This window comes from Haemorhous mexicanus, chromosome 1 (assembly GCF_027477595.1).
Source record: "Haemorhous mexicanus isolate bHaeMex1 chromosome 1, bHaeMex1.pri, whole genome shotgun sequence".
Taxonomy (NCBI): domain Eukaryota; kingdom Metazoa; phylum Chordata; class Aves; order Passeriformes; family Fringillidae; genus Haemorhous; species Haemorhous mexicanus.
The window spans coordinates 125186908-125209007 of NC_082341.1; the positions used below are offsets into that span (position 1 = coordinate 125186908).

General features: G+C 39.2%; 1 protein-coding gene across 3 annotated transcripts in view; it reads right to left on the minus strand.

The window, feature by feature from the left end:
• The window catches only part of NCOA2 (nuclear receptor coactivator 2), a 188357-nt gene that overhangs the window by 101977 nt on the left and 64280 nt on the right, over nt 1-22100 (minus strand). For all 3 annotated transcript variants that reach the window (XM_059862013.1, XM_059862005.1, XM_059862021.1), the window contains one exon: nt 16831-17074. The gene's annotated coding sequence lies outside the window, so the exon portion shown is untranslated. The remainder of the gene's footprint in view (nt 1-16830; nt 17075-22100) is intronic.

The window sequence follows — 22100 nt, forward strand, 5'->3', positions numbered from 1 at the left end:
GAGATTTTCTTGGAGACTACATCAGTTACCAGAATGAACCTGAAGAAAGCAGAAGCAGTTCTACAATAAAAATTATATACAGAGGTGAACAGTAGAAAATAATATATTTTAGAAAGACTGATTCTGTTTCCAGCAACTTTACCAGAAGATAAACTACCAGCACTTAAGGTATGTAAACCAGAACTAAACATATTAACTATTCCAGTAAATATTATTTTTATTTTCATTTGCTAAAAAGAAAAAAAAAAGGCATTTCCCCTGATGTCAATAATTAACTGATGAAAAATACTTTAAATAAAAAATAAATATGCAAAAAGCTTTGTATAGAAAACAACTCCAAACTGATACAGAAATATGAGAACACTTGTGAGAACATAGCACTGGAAAGACAGTTTGCTAGTTAACACCACAGCAATAATGCTTTGGATTAAATTCTTAAGTCTTGCAATTCTCTGAACTGCCTTACCTAACATTAAGTACAGGGCTCCATTCATGGCCTTAACTGTAAAGATTATGTGCAAGAGCTTTCTTGGAGTAAGCTTGGAATGTTTTTTACTTTTCAGGATGGAGTCCTTATGTTGTCTCAGACTGCTGAGAACTTAGAAGCATATAACATGCATAAATTATCTGTTCAGCTGCCCTCTGAAGTGCAGCAGTAGCAGGACCCAAGGTCCTTACGTGTTAGCCAAGAAAGATAACAAAGAAATAAGCCTTGGGTTGTTTCTTTGTATTGCTTGTGTTTGTTTCTTTTTCCCCAAAGAAAGAAAGTACTATAATCTGCCAGAGAGGGAGCTTACTGTGTTCTAATAACAGAGATGTTTAAACAAACCAAAGATTTATATTTTACAGGGGGAAAAAATTATCACCACTGTTATCACTACTGGCTTATAACAATTGGTAGCAAAACACTATTTCATAAAAGGTCAGCATTTCAAAGCTAGATTTAACTAACACCACCACTGAAATGTTTCCTTTACATAAAATTAGGTTTCAAAAAGAAAAAAAGAAGTAACAAAAACACACACTCCTTATTCTGTATGTACCAAAATGATGTAAACCCAAAACCTAGTGACAGGCAAATCAAACTACCATCATAGGGAGGAAAAAATCCTATCCTGCCTTGTCTATGCAATCAGAATGAAATGGAGTTTAAGGATATCTAGCATGCACTAAGAAAAGACAGATTTGCCAGAATTTTCCTGGGATTAATTAAAGTGGAATCATTTGAAATCCTTCTCTTCTTTCCAAGCCTCTCCAAGCTGAATTTACTCCATTTAGATAACAAATGCAAAGTAGGCAGGAAGGCATGTGCTATTTTCAAATCAGAAAAGCAATCTGGTTTGGAGAATGGAATTTTTTAAGCTTTCAAAATACAAAACCATTCAGAACACCAAACAAAATACATTCCTCAATTCCTTTGTGCAAGTGGAGTCCTTCAGACAGACAACGAAATGTGCCCCTCATGAATAATTTCCTGCACAAGATTTACATGAAACCCTCAAAAGTCTTGATGTTCATGCCCAACTGCAAAAATATTTGATGTAGCAGAGAGATAAGCAGTGCTTCTTGTTGGAGCTGAGTCTCTGATTCCCCTACCTTACAGCTGGTGTGTAAACAGGAGTATCAGCATTGAGGACTGGGATAAGCACAAGCCTCTGTGCAAAAGGTGAGGGACCATTTAGCGCACACTGCACGTGTTTCATCACAATTTGCCCTGTACCTTCTCTGTATTTAAGCTCCTTACCCTTTTTTTCACCACTACTTTCACCACCTGTGCTTAAGCAGAAATTATTATAAGCTTATTAGCTCTAAGTGGTCACGTCCACAAACATGGGGAAGGGTTGGTGCTTGGTGCCAATCAGCTTTCACTAATCTGCACCCTACCAGTGATCCCACTGCTCCTCGGGATGCACTGTCAGGAGGTCAAACTGTTCCCTAAGCCATCACGGGCACAAAGATCATGTTCCTGGCTCCCTCTCTTCTGCTGAAGGCATGTATCAACCTAACTCCCACGTCTTATGGAAAATGAACGTGTCCAGTTACTTCTTTGATTTTGAAGTTATTTGTTATGTCACAGATATTGTGCAAAGCCAGAAATCTTCACAGTTTAGGTGAGGAGAAGAGAAAATCTCAGAAGATCTGCGGAGTTCCTCAAGCATTTACAAATGAAGTGTATCAAATTCAACACTTTAGTGTTACAAATATTTCACCTTGATTTTGATACTTTTTGTGAGGGAAAAAAAATAGACCTGAATCTGAACCTTGTCTACATTTCCACTAGCAATTACATGCATCAAGAAAAAAAAGTTCTTTTAGCTAGATTTGCATGGGCAAATTACTGCTTTTATCCTCCAATTACACAGCCAGCACTTAGCTTGGTGAGCAGCACAAAACATAGCTGTGTTATACTACATGCTACAACTATATTCTATTACTTTGTTTGTAATGGTTATGCAATGGTTTACTGACAACTTTAAAACTTCTCAATATCCAAAATACTCTTGTGACCATAGCTCACTTGCAGAAACCGAAATATTACTGTTATGGTGGTGATGATGCTCTCCTGACATGCTTATTTCAAGCCCAGGAATTAAATTAAACCAGGGAAGTACCAGCACAGGTGAGCAATACCTCAACACAGGACAACAAGGAAAGATGCCAGCAGGTTTGGAAAGTTGTCTTCTGGAGGCAGAAAAAGCCCACCATTTTACTTGAAACTGTATGCAAGGTGTGGTCTAAGAAACAGCTTTTGTCACTTACTCTTTCAGAGCACATACAAAGGAAAACTAAATTAGGTATTTAGATAACACTAAAAGGAAACTGAGCTTACCCTTATTGCACACAGGCATTTCACCTACTTACCAAATGGTAGATAAGAACTTTTTCTGCCACTCATAATGGAAACCTTCGTACTCAGCTTTGAGCAATCCTAGAAGAGTCATTTTAACTATTTTATTTCCAGCAATGATTAGGAAGTATGAGCATCTCTCTTATACTGTGGCAAGCAATAGTGATCAGAATTAAAAGAAGAATATGCAGCCATTATAAAGCACAGGTCACTGTTACGGGTTTAATATACCTCCACAGATTGGTTGATGTGTTAAAAGGTTTTATATTTTAAAGCAGCATACAGAGTATTCATCAGGTAACTATAATTGTTCAGGATATTTCAGGAACTGGAATACAAGACTAGTTATTTACATAATAGCTGTGAAAAGTGCACATCCTTCAATTAGATTTCTATTTTAATCAGTGAAACTGCGGGAATAATCCCATAATATTTCAATAATACCATTTCAGTAATAATGCTTCAATACCTTTTTAGACTTCAAAAAGAAGAAGAATATTACTAGACAAAACAAGTCTGGATATCCTGGTTCCAAAAATCCTTTTCTTTCCCAGATATGAAACCCACCTCTTTAATTCATTTCCCTTTTTACCCCCTGTATTAACAATCATCTTTTTCTATAGAATTGGTTTTGGATTTGCATTTCTCAAGTACAACACATTCAGAATACCTCTGTGAAGCTGGTGCTTATGAGGCAGAAAGCTGACAACAACTGCCCTTAATTTCAGGTGGAAGAGCTGTCATGCAAAGAAGCCTTAATTCATTAAAGTCTTGAACACAACAGACAACCACCTCACATTGAAAAATTATGCCACTACCTTTAAATTAAGATTACTCAATGGGGTTTTAATGAGATCTGTGAGGTAACCTTGCCAACCCACTACCTCTGGCAGAGGCCACCCTAACGCCCCCAGCCCAGCCTCCACAGGCAGCACAGAGCAGCACTTGTGGCTGGGAGCCCACTCTGAAGAGCTGGGACATAACGGGTCCAGGAAAATTTTGAGTGTAACTCAAACCTGGTGATCTGAAAGCTGCTCATCTATAAAAGAGGGGAATGCACCAGTGGGATTTTTAAATGATCTAAAGTTTGTTTTGGTGGTGGGTTTTTTTGTGTGTGAGGGGGGTTATAAAACTGTAGAAGGAATTAATCTATGACAGTGTGCTCTGTTTGACATTTGAGGAGAGTAGTTTCCATTTCACTGCGTTTTAACAACAAGAAAAGTTTCGAAATCTTGTGTGACCAGATCAAACTCATGTAGTAGCAGTCACTGAGCCGTTTAAGTGCCTTAAAGCTTGCAGCAGCAGCTCTTTGCTGCAGGTACAGGCATGGCTAAAATGAACACAATTCATCTCCAAAAAGAAATGGAATTACACCCAGAAGTCTATGTACAGTGCAAGCTTCAGCATGATTTGAAAGGTAAAAAAAAACCAAATCAAATCCAACCAACCACACTCTATCAGTATTTAAAAACTCTCCCTTCCTCCAAAGAGCATTTTCCAGTATCTTATTGAGCTTACAACCATATGTTTGCAATTTCTACTCTCCATAGAAGTCATTCTGAAAAACCAAAGGAAAATTTTTTGTGAACCACAAATACAATAAAATAACCCCCTCCATGAAATGGTCTAAAAAGCTTGGATTGCTTCTGCTCCACCTCCCCACATCTGGCACTCGCATCAGATTTCAGGCCAGAAGGCAACGCAAAGAGACGGAAAAGGAGATAGTGGCTGGATCCCAGCTAGGAGGAAGCGTGCCTTCTATAACTCACTCTTTTCCCAAATGCCGATATGTCAAAGCCTGATAGGAGAAACAATTGTGGGAGAAGTTTGCACACGTACATACATAAGATACACAAACATCCAACAGGCAGTGAGTTACACAAAATATGCTCACATAACTTCAGAACTATCAGTCTGTGCCAAAAGGGCAACTGGGCTTCTGATTTTCTAACTGACAAAATTTACAGGAAATGGGCAATCATTGGTTTCTAATTCACAGCACTTTCACTTCTTCTAATTTTCCATGTATTTCATAGGTACAACAAAACCAAGAGACACTGAATAATCGAAACGCCACAGTCTTGCCAAATTAGCGGTTTATTGATTGGTGTTTTTGAAGTTTAAATTTTGCAAACTTTAAACTGGTTTAAACTCAACCAGGAAGATGCCTGAATCTACAGAAGAATCCAAGGAGCTGATTGGAAGTGCTGTTTCCCAGAGGTCCCTCTGGAACCACATTCTCCTCATCCCTTCAAGCCTGCATCAGCAGCACAACAGCATAAACACTTCCACTGAATCTTTCAAGCTTAGCAATAAATCTACTGCAGTCTGAATTACCGAAATTATTCAGACTGTTCAAATGATTTTTTTGTTCCAAATGGACTCGGCACGCTGGTCAGGAACTCGTCGAGTCAAACACGAGCAACAAAAGTGGGATTCTTCTTGCTAAGCTAATTGATGGCCCTACAAAAACAAAACGCAACTGCATATTTAAAACTTTCAAAGACGTCCTGTATTAGAGCTGCAGAGCGCCTTCCCCTCGGTGCCTGCTGTAGTATGATCGTAATTGCTGTGAAAGGGCGAGAGACCGACTATACGTTAAATCCTGCCATCTGTAGGTGCTTTACACAGTTCCATTTGCTGCTGCCGGGTCAAAAGTTTACCCTATTTTCGCTTGTTCATAACCAATCACACAAGCCTCTGCTATGCGTAATCTTTGACCTACTCTCAAAGCAATTTTTGTATTATATAGTCATATGATTACACTGAAAAAACCCACACATTTTATTAAGAATACAGTTCTTGTTGGTTAGCTTTATAATTATTATTATTTCCATATTCAGTAAGCGTACTGTACCGACCTTGTTCTTCCCAGTTAACTCCCTTGGAGCACAATCACAGAGCCATGAATTCTCCAGCATTTCTGGCTAGTTGCAATACAGAACCACATGCAAAACAGAGCTGGAAAGCATTCACAGTATCTGTCATTTTAGAAGTAAGGGGAAAGAACTGCTCGATCTGTACTAATAGGGAGAGAAGACTTTTTGTAAACATTTAAATTAACGCTCATAGTAAAAACGAAAATTGTTTCTGAAAATTAGGACTGCCATAAGAATATCCCTATATATTTACCTTAAGAACTAAATATGCAAAAATATACTTCATGGAAACATTTATGCTACTGATATTACTATTATTAAATATCAAGGGAACAAGCAGTTTCATGAACAACAGAATTAATTAAGCCTCATCTCCCACAGATTTATACCTCCTGGTTGGTTGACTTCGGTGTCTAGAAAGGTGAAAGCTTTGAAGGAAGTTTTTCCCACAGCTGGGACATTTGTTTAAAGCCTCTCTTTTCCCATCACTAGGATTCCCAGACAACTAACAAGATTATTTCATGCTGCAACCTTTCCCTCTGTCAGGGCACCTTTAGGTAGTTCCACCTATACTCAGCTATTTATTTGCACAAAACCTGCGGGATCTGAATTTCAAGCTCTCCACTGTGCCAAAAAATGTGATCAAAATCAGTAATAGGTTCAAAAGATAATGAGGAGAACTGAAGGGATATGTGTGCATCTACACAAGTGCATGGTGTGTCCTCATGAGCCTTGTTTCTGTAGGAAAAGAGGTTAAAAATAAAGGACAATATTTGACCTTCTTGCTATTTCACAGAAAGCTAACTTATAGAAGGACTCAACTAAACAGCTGGCTATACTAATAGATCACCTAAAAGTAATACCACAATATTTAAATCTATCTTGCACATTTTGCTAGACGGTTCTTAAAGAAAAACAGATACACAGGCCCCATTTAACTTCTAATAGGAGATAAAACCAGATACTTTCTCCACAGATATGTATTTTACTGTAATCTATGAATTGTGATACAATTGTGATGTTTAAAATTATTTTTAATCTAGCATTTATAGAAGTCTGTTCAATCTTCAAGAATATAAACACAAGTCAGCACTAGCATGAATAGTTACATTGCTCCATTTCACATTTGACTTTTAGTTGCTAAACCCTTCATAAATGTAACACGAGAATATAAGACCAGCCCTCGCCACTGTGATCAGTGAAGTAATATAAACCAGAGAATAATCAATCAAATAACAGCATTAAGCCATTTCCAACCTGGTAATAAAATATGTTCACATGCAAAATTCTAATAGTTATGAAGTCAAATCATTTACTAAGTGACAGAATAAAAAATTACCCTAAATAAATAACTCAAGATGTAAATTTTAAGGCAACACCAGTCTACCATCCCACCTCTTTGGTACAGCAAAGACCATCCATAGCACTTAGCAGCTCTTACAGCAAAGATAAGACTTTACATGCGCAAAGCACATCTCCTTAGAATTCTATACATGAAGTCATATATTACTTCCATAAACTGCTCAGTCTAAGTCAATGAGATGTTTGGAAAACAGAAAAAGCTACTCAAAATGTTTCATTTTTTTTGTAGAGAAATAAATAAAACCCCAAATAAAAGATAAGTCAATATTTTAAAGCAATGAAAGCAGTTCATCTAACTGGCAAACATGGTGGCATGGACATTAGCTATTAGATATTACATAAAATTCTATACAACAAGAGATTTATTATGCATATTAATACATAAATACAAAAAATAAACAAACTGCGTGCACATATACACACAGCCTTCAGACGTCTGTTAACAGGACTGATATCACCTATGATCCAGGCCAGGAATAAGTGAACAGTCTTTCACCCAGGGGAAAGCAAGATGGATGCTGTTACAGGAAACCTACTCCACTCAGCTTATCAGCAGCAAAATGAACAGAGGAAAAAGCTCAGTACAAATGGAGAAATGAAGACAAGGCAACAGAACTGACTCTTAAGAACATAAAGGAGAAGGCTGAAGGTACCCAGAGCTATCTACAACATATCTCAGCACAGGGAAATTTTTCACCTTGGCACAACAGTCTGATCTAGAGCAGAGCTCAAACAACTGAAGCAACAACTTATCAGGAGATAAAAATACTGAATAAGTGAAGTTGAGAATTCAGGAAACCTGACTCAAACCCCGAGATGATCCAGTAGCACAGAAATGCTATAAAACCACTTAGTGCTTTATGTAAGTTTGTGCAACTTTTCTAATTTTCTTACAATGCAAAAAGCAATTTTAGAAAGTTTGCAACTGAGCATGAATTTATATCACTCATTATATTACTGGAGCAATTTGGAGAATTTAACACTGGTCTTGGTAATATGATTAGTTCACTCATATGGGCCCCATTCCTGATAAGGAGAAAAAATCTGTCCCCAGCAAAGTGATCATCTGTGCCAGAGGCAGAAACTTTTCAGGAACCTGATGAGGCTCAGGGGAATTTACAAGTACCAGGATTTTATGTAGGTTCCCAGAGCAATGACATGAGCGATCTGCAATGCAGAAATTTTTCTTTCAGTTTTATTTAAGAACAACAATTCTGCTACACAATTAGAGACCAGGCCAATTGCAGTAACTCCTTACAACCACATGTATTTCCATTTGACTGTATTGGAATTAAGCGACCCAGATTATTTCTATAAATACACATACAAAAAAGTAACAAGTTTCTTCTACCATCAGCTGACTGAATCATAGTAAATTGAGTTCTTCAAGATATCACCCAATTTGTACATGATTTTTCTACTGTTTCGTTTTCACCTGAACCATTTTCGTTAGTACAAGAGCCTAATGATTTCCTAGGTGTGAAAATTCTTAAAACAATGAATCTGAAAAAAAAAGAGTTAAAAAAAATATAAATCATATAAAAATCTAAATCTTAACTTAGTATTTAACCTTACAATGATAAAAACATACAACCAAGCGTGGAGACAATTGTTAGAAGCATTTGCTTTGGATAATAGGCACAGATTAAAAAGGTACTCAGTGCTCTCATGTAATGGATATGTATATTATCTCAGGATAATAAAAATTTTATAGACTACCACTGCATGACAATGAAGAGTACACATACAATTTTATTAATATTATTATTGTTTCATATATATACATCTTCCCATATTCTTTTTGGGTTTAATAGTTACAGTCTCAAATTAATCTTGCAGTTCTCCTAAAAGGCAATATAAAACTATAATATCAAAATCCACTCAAATATTATTATTTGACTTCTCAAATGGCAATTAGAAGTTTGAATCTGAATTACTTCATATGCAAATAAGGTGCTTTTTATATGGCAGAGTAGCTTGGAGTTGATAAGGGCATTTTTAATGAAGTGTTTTAAAGGATGTGGTTTTCTATTAAAAGAGGTCACCTATTACAAGGAGTTGGCAATTCTGTTTCAGTGGTTGGCTGCAGAACCTCCCACCAGCTAATTCTCACAGACTTCACTTCCTAGTCCTTGGGGTAGTCACCAACCTGGCCAGCCTGCACATGCCACAAGTAGCCATCCTAGAAATATTATCAAGATATTATCGTGGAAATAAAGCCAGACCACAAGAGAAGGGAGGCTCCTCCACTCCCTCAGAGCCAGCCCTCTAAAGCGGATTGTGGCAAGCCTCCAGTGCAGTCCAGTTGCTGGGCAGCATTTGCTGCAGCGAAGCTGCTCTCCATCTCCTTTGGTAAAAAGCAGAGCAGATGGAAATTTCCTGTAGGCTGGTCTCGGCCCAGAGACCACTGTTTGGACGATCCTCCTTCAGGAATAAGAGCAATCCATTCATTGCAACAAGCTGACTGGCCCTACTGTCTTTTACAACCCAGCTCGGCCCAATCCCTGCAGTCGGTGATAAAGCACAGCGCAATGTGAGCACATTTCATTGCCTGTGCCCGGGCAGGAACTAAGCCGTGAAGGAAAATATGGCCATGTCACGCTAAGCAAAGAAACACATGAGTAACTCTGGCAAGCACCTAAGATAAGGCTTTTCTGAATGACTAAAGGTAATGTTATATTGATGTTATGATAAATTATTACCTATGGACACAGACCAAGCAGACACAGCAGCAGAAGCTGTGCAACCATACTCTTCACAGAGGCAGCTGAATGCTCTTGTCTTAATGACATTGAAAGATAAGAACAGAAAGAAATCCTTTACACAATAAAAAATGTTATAAATCTGTCTGTCCTGTCTGTCTGTCCTGAAAGTTTCCAAATTTTAATTAGAATGAAAGAAACATTTCAATCTATGTAACCACCATGGACTTTTTACAAGACTCAAAGGAGCTCTCACTTTCTTTGGTGTTCCCCTGTCTGTCCATCATAGCTAAAACACTATGGAGCTCAAAGCAGAACTCTGTCCTGACTTCTGTTCACTTTGCAATCACTGTTGTACATATCTTGTTTGCTGTGCACGGGCTGCTAAGACTGCTTTTCCAAACTCCATTCAAACATGAGTCAAGGTGCTGGTCATTGATGTAGCTTTTCTGGTTGTTCCAGTTACAATAAAATGGGTCTGTGAGCTTTTCCTGAAGAAATTAAAACATTGGAACAGGATGAACAGTCCTTTTAAGGCCTAAAGACAAAAGGTGGTCACTATGAATTTATGATATTTCACTATTTATCTGACAGTTGAAGAGGAAAGCTAGGAAAGGGAAGGGAAATGTTCTATATTATGTTTAGGACAGAGGAATCGTTGTTGAGCTCTGTCTAAAGGTTTCTCACAGGGCTTTGCAAAATGCAGCGCTACCTATCACACGAAGAAAAGGCACAGTCAATCACTGTATGCAGCCAGTGTTGCAGCTTAATTTTATGCAGTGCTTCCCTACAGAAAATCTCCTGGGTGAGCAAACTTTCCCTGGAAAAGCTCCTCAATGGTCCTTTCCACCAAGTAGAGTACATGGGGAATATTCAGTAGGTATTTGCTGCTCAAGTGCATTATATCAGCAGAGACAGAGAGTGTGCAGGCCTTGTCTGGATGGAAAGTTAGGGCTCTCTTCAAAGGCTCTCCAAGCAGCCTAAAGCATATTTAAACCAATTTGAGAGTGCACGGGAACAGAAGAGGAACTCTTTCTCATCCTTTTGTACTCATGCTTTTCTGTCACACTAAGTGCATGAGTAGAGTCAAAAGCAGGATGGCTGAACTAACTCAGAAAAAAGCTGTCCAAAAAAGCTGAGCAATCAGTCCTCAAAAAATTAATGATAAAAGACTTTGAATAAAGCCAATTTGTAATGGAATGTAAGAAGGGAAGTCCCTAAAGAGAAAAACTGTCTACCAGCTCTGCAGCAGGTTTTGCTGCCCCATGCAGTTTACCATGGCAAGATGCCAACTTGGCAAGACTCACTCTTCTCCAAGGAGCCTGGCAGAGATCCAGCCACACTCACAGGTCTCATTGCTGCTGCCAAACTGGAAGGGCAACTGAAGACCCTCTTCTGTGAATCTGCAGATCTGGTTATGACTGGGGGTATTTGTGTTTCAAAATGTTCTTAACCAAGTCAAGTTCCCTCTGTGTTTATACAGTGACTGAACAGGCGAAACAGAATACTTAACCCAGCTACAGAAATGAGCCACAGATTGTTAATTATATGGCTATTTGCACTTTGACTGGAAGAGGAAGTAAGCTGGTTATAACTACTTTGGGCTTTACTCCTGCAACTGCATTGAAACCACATTTATGACAGATGAAACGATGTAATTTACATAAATGTAGGCGCTTCCTGTTTTTGAAACAAGTCGTGGTCTGCTTGCCCTTACCTCACAGTAACGTCACTGGAACCAGAATGTATTAAATGTGCTCAGCTTTACTGATTTCATGATCTTATTTTGGTAATTATTTTTAAATGCGTAAATAAAATACATATTTTGGATTACTGCTGCCAAGCATATCTATTCCTAGGACCTAGCTGTGCTCTTTAGGCATTAGGAAACACATGTTTTTCAAGCGTGAGACTGAAATGCCCAGCTACCACTGGAACGTGCTCAGTCCCTGGTGACGTGGTCATGGTCACTCTTAGATGAGGAGGCAGGTGCATCACACTCCCCTGGCAGGCAGGCTGCACTCTGAACTGCATATGCCAGCAGACCTAACCTTTCCCATTCAATATGCAGTATTTCAAGTAATTTGTAATAGCAGCAATAGTGAAAACTTTATTATGTTGCACAGTGTGGTGTTCATTGTGGCTAGTATATGTTCAGTTTTACAGACAGTGAGTATGAGGAGTAACCACAGCCTTACTAGCATAAATTGAAGAAAATCACAATTTGACTAGAAGATAATTTTGCAAATATTATTTTAAAACCCTAATAGGCAGGAGCATGTTTCCTGTCCTTTTCTCTCATTTTGCTGATTTATGTGAACTGGAACTCACAAACCAAACTTCTGCAATAAGTACAATTATGTACATCAGCACTCTTGCTTTTCCAGTACGGTCATTTTCCTGCAAGATTACAGAAGGAAGACTGATCCTACTGTTCAACCGGAAAGCAAACGGATGTCCACTAATTCCTGATGATAAAATGTGGCAATTCTTACCAAAAAAGCCACACAAACCCCCATTTAATTTACAGTGTATTCCTCCAAATTTAGTTCGGAACATACTGTTTCAAAGTCAGGTATCCCTCTAAATAAAAGATATTTACATAGAGAGCCAAAATCCTCAACAGAAAGAAGGGGCAGCATTTCTACCACCTTTGTTTTGCTCTCCAAGACCACAACCTCATATTTCATACAATTAGATCCCACCCTTTAGGCTTTAAGAACTCACCACCTTCACAGTGCTAACAGAGTGAACAATTACAGAACTCTTAGTCTCATGTTGCAAGAAAACTAAATAAAAATTCAGTTTAAAAGTCCTTGTCTTCAACTTGAAGAAACACTAAAGCTAAAATTTCACCAGATTGATTGATTTCTCTCTACTTTAAAAGTAAACACAATATACAGTCAAGCAGGCATTTCTTAAAAATACCTCCCGTGGTTGCCTTCTCAACCAAGACATGGTTTTGAAGGCAATTTACAACTACAAGAGGCGGGTCCTGCCATGCCTCCTTTCCAGGCCATCTTCAGCAGACACATTTGTCCAACTCTGCTCTTAGGAAGTTCAAAGAGGTCAAGAGCCAGCCAAGTGACCCAACCAAAAATGCATTGAGCTGTCCTCTGGTTTGGCTCCCTGAGCCAGCTCAGCCCAGAGCTGTGGCTGCAGTGGCACAAGGGAGAGGGGGTAACACCTCAGCACAGAGGGTGCAAGCCACACTTCTGGAAGCTGTCAGACCAAGGCCAGCTGCCATGATGTCACATTTGCGGCATCTCCACAAAAACTGGCCGCATGTTCAGCCCCTAACCTCCAAACAAGAGAGGACACACAAAAATCCAATTCATGATGTCCATCTAGAGCTGCTCAGACTGAAGAAACTCACTGAGCTACAAAGTTTCCACTCGTCTTCTTTTTTTTTTAACTGAAGCCTACTGTTTCTACACAGAAACGCTCAAGTCCAGATCTTCAAAAACTAATTTCCCAAAGAAATGTGAGCATTTCTAATAAGGAGAAGAAAAAAGGACTTAATGAAGGCAACCCAGATTAGCTAGATGACACATCATAGTGGAACAATTCTGCTGTTAAAGACCATGCAGATGTTATGATGGAGGCAAAGAAAGCCTTTCTTTAGCTACAGCACAGCTGCTGCTAACAACTTCAAAAAGACTTGGCACAGGATTTCAGCCACAAAACTTTCCCCTCACTTCATTTCATGAACATCATCTGCAGCCTCAGTGAGCTGCACCAAGGACAAAACCAACACATGGGGAGTTTGCAACAATTTATTGGCAGTGGGGCAGCTTTTTGCACTGGCAGGACTCACATGCACATTCAGAAAACTTGTCTGTGCATCTCCATTCCTCCTCAGCCCAGCAATCCCTCAAAAGTAATGATAACCCACATTGCTGTCCTCCTGTTCATAGCTCCATTATCTTCTAAGTTAAAGAAGACAAACTACTACATAATTAAGAAATACTGCAGCTTAAAAACCAGCTGTAATCAACAGATCATTTCCTTTCCTTTTCAAGTAACATTAGAAAGTGTTATCAACTTTCATCCATATCCCTCATACACTAAGCTACTCTAAATAGACACCCTGACCACATAGCTGAAAATATCATAGCTTACAATTACCCTGGATGTGCATGGTTAATGCCATTCTTGTATTTTCCATGTAATATACATAGCACACAGAAAGTATATATTCACTGTCTAAATTCAAAGTCCAGCTTTCCCCTTCAAATGTGTCAAAGAATTACAACCAGTTATGGCTGTAGTACATAGCACATAGGAAGTAGTACATAGGAAGAACTTGCATTGATTTTATAATATTTAACAGTAAAGCACACAGAACTGAACTTGATCTGCATTACATTTGTGATTTCCTTTCAGTGATGACAGTGTTAAGATATATAGCTGAGAACTTTAAGATGCATGCATGTATATGAGATAAAATAAAAACATTTCTGACACATGGGAACAAAATCTTGGAAAAACTATTTTTACTATCTTCCTTTTTTCTTCTCTTATTATTCATATGTCAGCTTGTTGACTCTAAGACATTCTTAGGCATCTAGCATGTGAAGCCATAAACTGCTTTGTTACCTACAATGTTTTTCCCACATCTGCAAATCTACAAAGAATCAGTCCAAATGAGAAAACAGCAATAGGAGCAACTAAAACTATTAATATTTAAACTTCCTAAGTAAAACAGACAACGTAAAAATGCAGAAACAAAGAAAGAGAAACAGAAATTAGAAATAGAAATGTGCTAGAAGAGGATTTTTTTTTTTTAAAACTTGCTCAACTGCTTCACTACCAAGAACTTGATACAAAGCTGAAAGCCCACAACTTTAAAGACTATTAGTAACATTGATTAAAATCAGTGAAGAAAACTCATTAAACCAAAGGTAAAGCTTGAAATACTAGAAACATTAACCACAGAATTACTGTATTCATAAAAACAAAACATTTTGACATGACCTACTTCAATAATAGTAAAAAAAGTTAAGAGTATGGGCTCTAATCCCCTGACTCTACTGATCTTATAAAACACCATCTCCTTTTCAGAATTAGCAACAGACTCATGAAAGTGAACCAATTTGTTCAACAGATGTTTCAGTTGACTCAAGAAAAATTTTACTTTTCTGTTGTAGAAACAGAGTGAGCTGAGTAAAAATCCACTCTTATTAGCAGCATTTGAAGTATATTAGCTCACAATTAGCTGCCATTTCCATCCCTTCTTTCTCTGACATAACAGAAAACATTTTCCACACCGGATTAGATGTGACAGTGAAATAAAGTAGGCACACTGATAAAAACAAGTCACCCTCCTTCTCTTCCCCCCCCTCCCCATTTTGTGGGACACGCAGGAATGGCAGAGTTTGTATTTTCCTTGGCGTTCCTGTCCCACATGAGCTGATAATCTCCCCGGTGGAGCTGTGCCAGTGCTCTGCCCTGCAGGCCCACAACACCCCTGCTGTTCCAGTCCCGTGCTTTCCTCCAGCAGGCTCTGCCAGTGGTGAGATCCTTTCGTAATGTGTGCTATTGCATCAGTCTAATTGCAACATAACTCTCAATATTCTAGATAAAGCAAATAATTTCATTTTTAACTTCTGCTCATAAAATACAGATTGTTTCCCTGCCACCCCCACTGCCTTTCTCTGTTTATTTTCAAAGATTTAAAGAAAGACTTGCACACTGCACAGCAGTAGTCAAACAAAAATACCTCATGTTTTCTTAGAAAGCAGCACTTAGAAATATTGCTCAACACCTAAGGCATTAGTGCAGCCTTTCACAGAGCTGTATGTAGTAGATCCCCTGTGAGCAGGCTGGAAGGGGAACGTACATTCTTACTCTGTGTATTTAATAGAATATTCAGCCATTATAAAACCTTCATAGTTTCCCACTCTCTCTCTTCCCTGCAATAGAGAGAAATAGCTTATCTGGCAAACACACTCACTATGTTTCTAGGCATTGAAAACACGCTCTTGGTTAATTCATAAAACCTGATTTAATTTTTTTTTTGAATTCAGGTTAGCTAAGTTGAAACAATATTTAGCTTAACTATGCCTGGGCCAAAAAATTCTCTGTTATCTACTGATTACAACAGCATTGCAACTAGGTATGGACATCACACTGGGAAAATACAAACCCCATGCCTGAGGAAATGCAGATGAAATTCTGACTCCAAGCCATTTTGATAGTGGGCATTACAAGCACTACTTAGTATCTGATACAATAACCAGACACGAGAGTCATGTGCCTGCAAGAATGATGAATTTACATGTCATTTTAATTTTATGTACATATATTATCTGAGTTGACAGCATCAAAAAATGCTGTGCTTCCTGTACCCCAAATCACCTTGCACAATATCAATGTCTACACTAAAATTAATCTGGATGCGAGCACTCATAGGAGGAAATATCAGAAGCTAAGTCTCAGAAAATTTAAACTTTGCCTTTGTTTGCTTTTGTGGCACAGTACACGTCGCAGTTATGTCATACCATTTCCACAGCACCTCTGCACTGCTCAAAAACGTACAAAATTACCACTAATCAAAACAATAATCTGTTTAACTCTTGGCATTTGGAGTATGGTCCTATACCTGATTTACTGCACACTACTCAAACTTTTTTTTGGAAGACAGAACAAGTGATTTCTTTGTGAATTCAATGGTGAGCTGAGTGCTCCATCAACATAATGGTTAGTCCTACCCTTACTCTGTTACTCCTAACCTACAATAACTGTGTTATTCCTAGCTTCCTAACTAAAGCAGTGACAGCTTTAAGGTCAAAATGATTCTCCAGCTCTGAAGACAACTTTGTCTCCAGTTTGGCATAGCTCAGAACTACTTTTTTCACAGCACTTGGCATTACATTGTGCTTTATATAGCACCTCCAAACCTCAGCCCCCACTGCCTCACCCCCAGCCACCAGTGGTCAGTACTTTTCCAAGCAAGATCCGAAGATCTCAAGTCATTCACAAGAAAGTAAGACACAGTGAGCAAAGACATAAGAAAAGCTAGGATTGAGCAGCTTACCTAGCATCACCTAGGAAGTCTGCAGCACAGCCAGGAAGGGAGTCCCACTCGCCAGGGCAGCATGCAGCTGCACAGAGCACCAGAATGGCTCCTGCCTTCTGCAATCCCCTGTCTCGTCCACCACGCCAGTCCCGACTTCTGCTGGAAGTGAGGCGGGGTACTCCAGAGAACAGCCTTCTCCAATGCATCAACCAGATTCATTCCCAGAGCAAGTCCATCCTGTGCACGGAACCGAGCAGGAGTCCTGCAGGAAAAAAACCCCAGCACATTAGCATGTGACTTATACTATTAAATTGAGGGGCTTCCTCACAAGGGGCCAAACAAAAGTGATTTGCAAAGCTCAGTTTGGACAATCCTTGACTTGGACACTGCCACACTGGAAGAATGTTTGCATTCACCACTTCTAGAAATAAGAAATGGAGACATCAGACAATGTCACACAGGTGCATACAAAAAAACAGCAGCAGGTTTGAAATCTTCAGATGTACAATGCAGCTTTTGTGGGAAAGTAGTATCAAATTGGTTGCAAATGTGAAATTATTCTCTGCATGGAAATTAGCCATAGGTGATGACTGAAAACATCCTCAAAGAGCATCTACTGAAATCAAAGAGTGTTTACTTAATATTCAAGATCTCTGGACCTTCCAGAACAAACTTCTCTGCCTGTTTTCCTCAAGCCATATCCTCTGGTCCATGCTAATTCAAGACCTGGTCCTTCTTCGTTCCTACCTTCAACAGCCCTGTCAAGTCTCTCCTTACGCTGCTCCCCAAGGATTTTCATCTCTCCCAGCTCAGTCACTCCCAGGCTTGGCTAGCAGTGCCACACTCTCCCCTTGACTTCCCCTTCTTCCTTCATTCCCCCAATATTAACTCTCACTCCCCCACTACATCTACCTCCCCTGTTCACAGTCTATGGCATTTCAGGGCCAGGACCACACTAGGGTCCCACGCCTGCCAGTGTCCCTCCCTGAGAGCTTCTGGCTCTCAGGCACAACGGTACAAACCCAGCTTCCCTCTCCTCTTTCAGGCCACACAGTTTTCACATGCCCAAGACACCATGTGAGATCTGTCATTTCTTTAAAAAGTTAAAGTTGTTTCGATCTGAGAATTTTGCAGTGCTGACAAAGGCAAAGCTGTGACTCGCAATCGGTTCTTCTTCCCCAGTGCCCTTCACACCAGTGCTTCCCACACTCCAACTCCTGGTTTCTGTTTCAAAGGGAGGGACATGGAGCACTTCCAAAAAAAGACTAGGTTTTTTTGTTTTGTTTGTTTGTGGGTTTTTTAAAGATCTACAATGAGAAACAACTTTTTCCACACATGCTCACAGAGAGCAAAATTATTTTGGCAGCAAAAAAAAAAAAATTAAGCTGGCGGCAACTGCCTAGCCCCAAAGGCTAGCATTTTGTAAAGTTATAAAAAACTCCAAGGAACATCCTACACTGGGAAGTACCAGGCAGCCTTTCTTACTGCAACTTCCAGAACTCTTTTTTCAGCTTAACTCATTCAGCTCACTCCAACAAGAACTGTGCAAATCTTACCACCTGTGTGGTCAAGCTGAGCAGTAGCAGCAGCTGTGGGTGGACAGTTCTGGGGTGAACCCCATGCCATGCAAGCTGCCTTTGCCTTCACCACCAGTTTTGTGGCATGCCTACTGCAATAGAGCAAACAGCATCATTGGACAGCACACAGCGCAGCTGGCATTTCTTCAGATGTTCTCATCCTGGAGGTACCAATGACTGCCTGAAAAGCTACAGCTGCTCAAAAAGTACTTCTAGGCCAGGAAGACCTGAAGTAAAATGGGTTGGCTTCATTCCTGATTAAGGTCACACACAGCTAATGGAGATAAGTTAAGCAAAACCATTTTACTTTATATTTGCAGTAAATCAGGAGCAGCCCTGTGTAAGCTACAAAACGAAAGGATAACTTCACACAGTACTATTGCTTGTGATCACCTGCCCCTGCCTGGAGTGGAAACAGACTTCTTAAATGAAATACTGGGAAACTTCTTCTTTCCTTTTCTCCATTTAGCTATTTAGTTATTTATCTCAGCATGAAAAACAAATGCAGCATGCTGTCAATATACTAAGAAAAGAATATATATATATATAAAAAATAAAAAGGAAAACCTCTCAAAACAGATAACATTCTTTTAGAGCAAAGTCCATCTTACAGGTTTTTATATTGAGCTTGTAAGAGCAAAGAGGGCAACAATTTCCTGATGGCTCTTGAACATATTCTGTACAAATAAGGTCCAGAAGAGGAGACTAGGAAAAGAAAAACATTCACATGCTCAAAGACAGATGCTAATTATGATATGGATTAAATGCAATATGACATTTACTTTTCAATAAGAAATAATTATTTCTAAAGCATGACTAGCCATTCCTACAAGGTCATATTTAGTCTAGAGACATTTGATGCACCTAATTCTTAACAACTATGGCAAAAGAAGTATGGGGACCCACATGCACACTCCTAGAACATTTATGTTAATTCTTATGAAAATAAACTGAGAAGCTTTAACCTCAATATGTAAAACAAAATGAGCATTAAAAGCACACTACTATTTTCCAAAATTATTAATAAATAATTTTATCATATTTTGAATTCAATTTAGCAATGAAACTGGTTATCAAACATCCATATTAGCCTAAAAATATAATCAGGTTGAATGAAACTTCAGTACTTCAAATGTACAATCATGGAAACTACACAAAACTTCTTGCTTAAAAAACAAGAGCAGAATTTCATGCACTATTTCATTTGGCAGAGTATAACACATTTGCTGTCAGCAAAGGACTTTTTTCAGCGAAGAAAAAGGAAAGTATCTGAATTCATACAGCATTGCCCAGTGATTAGAAGTATCAGTCACTGCTAGTTGTCTCTCAACTGTAAGCAGCTGCAATGGATTTTGTTCCTACAGACCACTATACTGTGTTCCTAAAAACTCTTCTGAAATCCAGCAGACCTCCAAAAAACCTATGTGTTTGTTTAACATAAACTAACCTAATTATTTTGTCATCAAAATCTATATTTATGGACTAAAACACTACTTCAAGTAGGAAAGCTTTAATGTAAAACAAATCATAAAACACTGATAATGGATATGCTTGAAAAGGCTCTAGGATTGCACGTATTTATATAAGATTTGCGAATGTATAAACACTTGGTTATATATGTCAAGAAAAAGGTGAGGCTCAGTGCAGTGAACTAAACATCTGAGGACTAAGCTTCTTTAGAATAGTGGATTCCTACAAGGACTTAAGACAGCTGGCTGAAGTGTATCAAATATCTTCCCTAACGGCAAAGACTCATCCAAGCCCATAAATTCATTGTTTCTATTTATTCTGTTTTTTTAAAGTAGTTTCCAGCATTTTTATAATACAAATTATTCCCTGAAAACCTTCAACAGCTTTTTATTGCTAATACAATTATCACAAAGCCACACTACAATGCAAACAGTGTGCTTGCTATGATCAACAACACTGGCATCATTTGGTGAGGGATTCTTCTCTATATGAATAAAACAAATTCTGTTATAAATTCTGTTAGGGAAGCTGTTCTTCAAATCATCATAAGGAAAATAATTTCCTACAATACTAGAACTTTCAATCACAAAAAATCCCCAAATCACGATTCCTTTTTAATCTCAAAAAGTTTCTCAAAGAATTCTATAATCCTACATAACTATAAAATCCTAAATACTAGCACCAACAAAAAAAAACTAGTTCATGCATTGATCAACACGTATAGTGCAGTTTATTCTTTCATTTCAATCTGTTCAGATATCATGACACAATGAGTTCAGTATAAAACATTATGGTTCTAATGCAAATTAACATACTCCCAACATTAAGGTTACTGCTCCACAACACATTGCACACAGCTGCTCACAGCTTGCCTTCACACTGAAAAGTAGATTAAAATGGAATAATGGACTTCTACCTGTATTCTATTGATTTTATTGACTTGGGGCATATTATTTAAAAAAAAAAAAGTTAGTAACTAATACTGACAACAGCACCTACAGCTTCCAACTGCTGCGGCACCACATCCCTTAGTTTTGTGTCTCAGTTTTGTGTCTCACTGTCATACGAAACAAAGCCCTTGCCTTGGTGCCCTGGTTAGAGGAAAAAGGGATGGAGTTTCTAGCACTGTTTGATTTCATACCACCCACATCATGGCAGGGACATGGTTTCAACAGGAGAAAGCTGAGACTGGAAGCAAAACCCAGGCAGGGCGTGTGCAGCTCCCAGGGCCAGCCTGGCTGGCCTTGTCCCTCTCTGCCACCGGCAGTCCCTTCCCCATTCCTCTGAACCGCAGCATTTCTGCTTTGGTGCTGAAAGACAGCGCCAGCAAGCCCCAGAAAAAAGAAAATGGAGCCCACTGGAGCCACATGGAACCCACTGGAGCCACAAGGAGCCCAAGCCACATCCATGGCAGCCACAGCAGCCACTGGAGCTGCGGCTGGAGCCCGAGATGCGGCCAGAACCACCGAGCGTCCCAGTCCCACTCCCACAGCCAGGCCAAGAGGAAGGGTCCCCAAAGGTGTTTCAAGGCCCTGTCACATCCCACCAGGCTCAGTCTGTTTTACCACTGTTTTCCAGCTGGGAGGGAAGGTCGGGAGCATCCCTGCTATGCTGCCTTTGTTTTCCCATCCACCACATGGCTCAGCATGGGGCCAGCAGCCATTCTGCCTTTGGCTGGGAAACCACACTGGGTTCTGTCTTTGGGAATTGTTTTGGTTTGTCCAGTGGTAAATCCTCTTTTGTGAGTAAAACACTCACTTTATTACATTCTTTTATTAACATTGCTGTGGTTATTGCAATTTTCCAGTAAATTGTGATTCCATTTTATAATCTCTCCTAGTGTTTCCTCCACTACCAGAAGGGAGCGGGGGGAAGGGGGGCAGCTTCAGTGGCTTTAATTTGCCCACTGGGTTTTGAACTAGCACACTCAGAAACCAGGTCAAGCACCATGGGCACCCACAACACCAACCCTCCACTGTTAACCCTAGCCACCATTGTGAGTTCAAGGTAATTCTGTTTCAGTCAAATATTCTTCAGGTCAAATGACCTTTCCATTTTTTAGCAAGTATTGAGGGAAACACCAGATGCAAAGAGTCAACGTGTCATAGCTTTGTGGGCATCAGCTCATGTCCCCCACAGACTTTTTCTTGGGATCTGCAGCAATTTCCAGCAACTCAAGCACTGTTCTGACTGACAAAAGCTTGGTTATGTCATGAGCACTTCTTTGAGACCAACATTTAA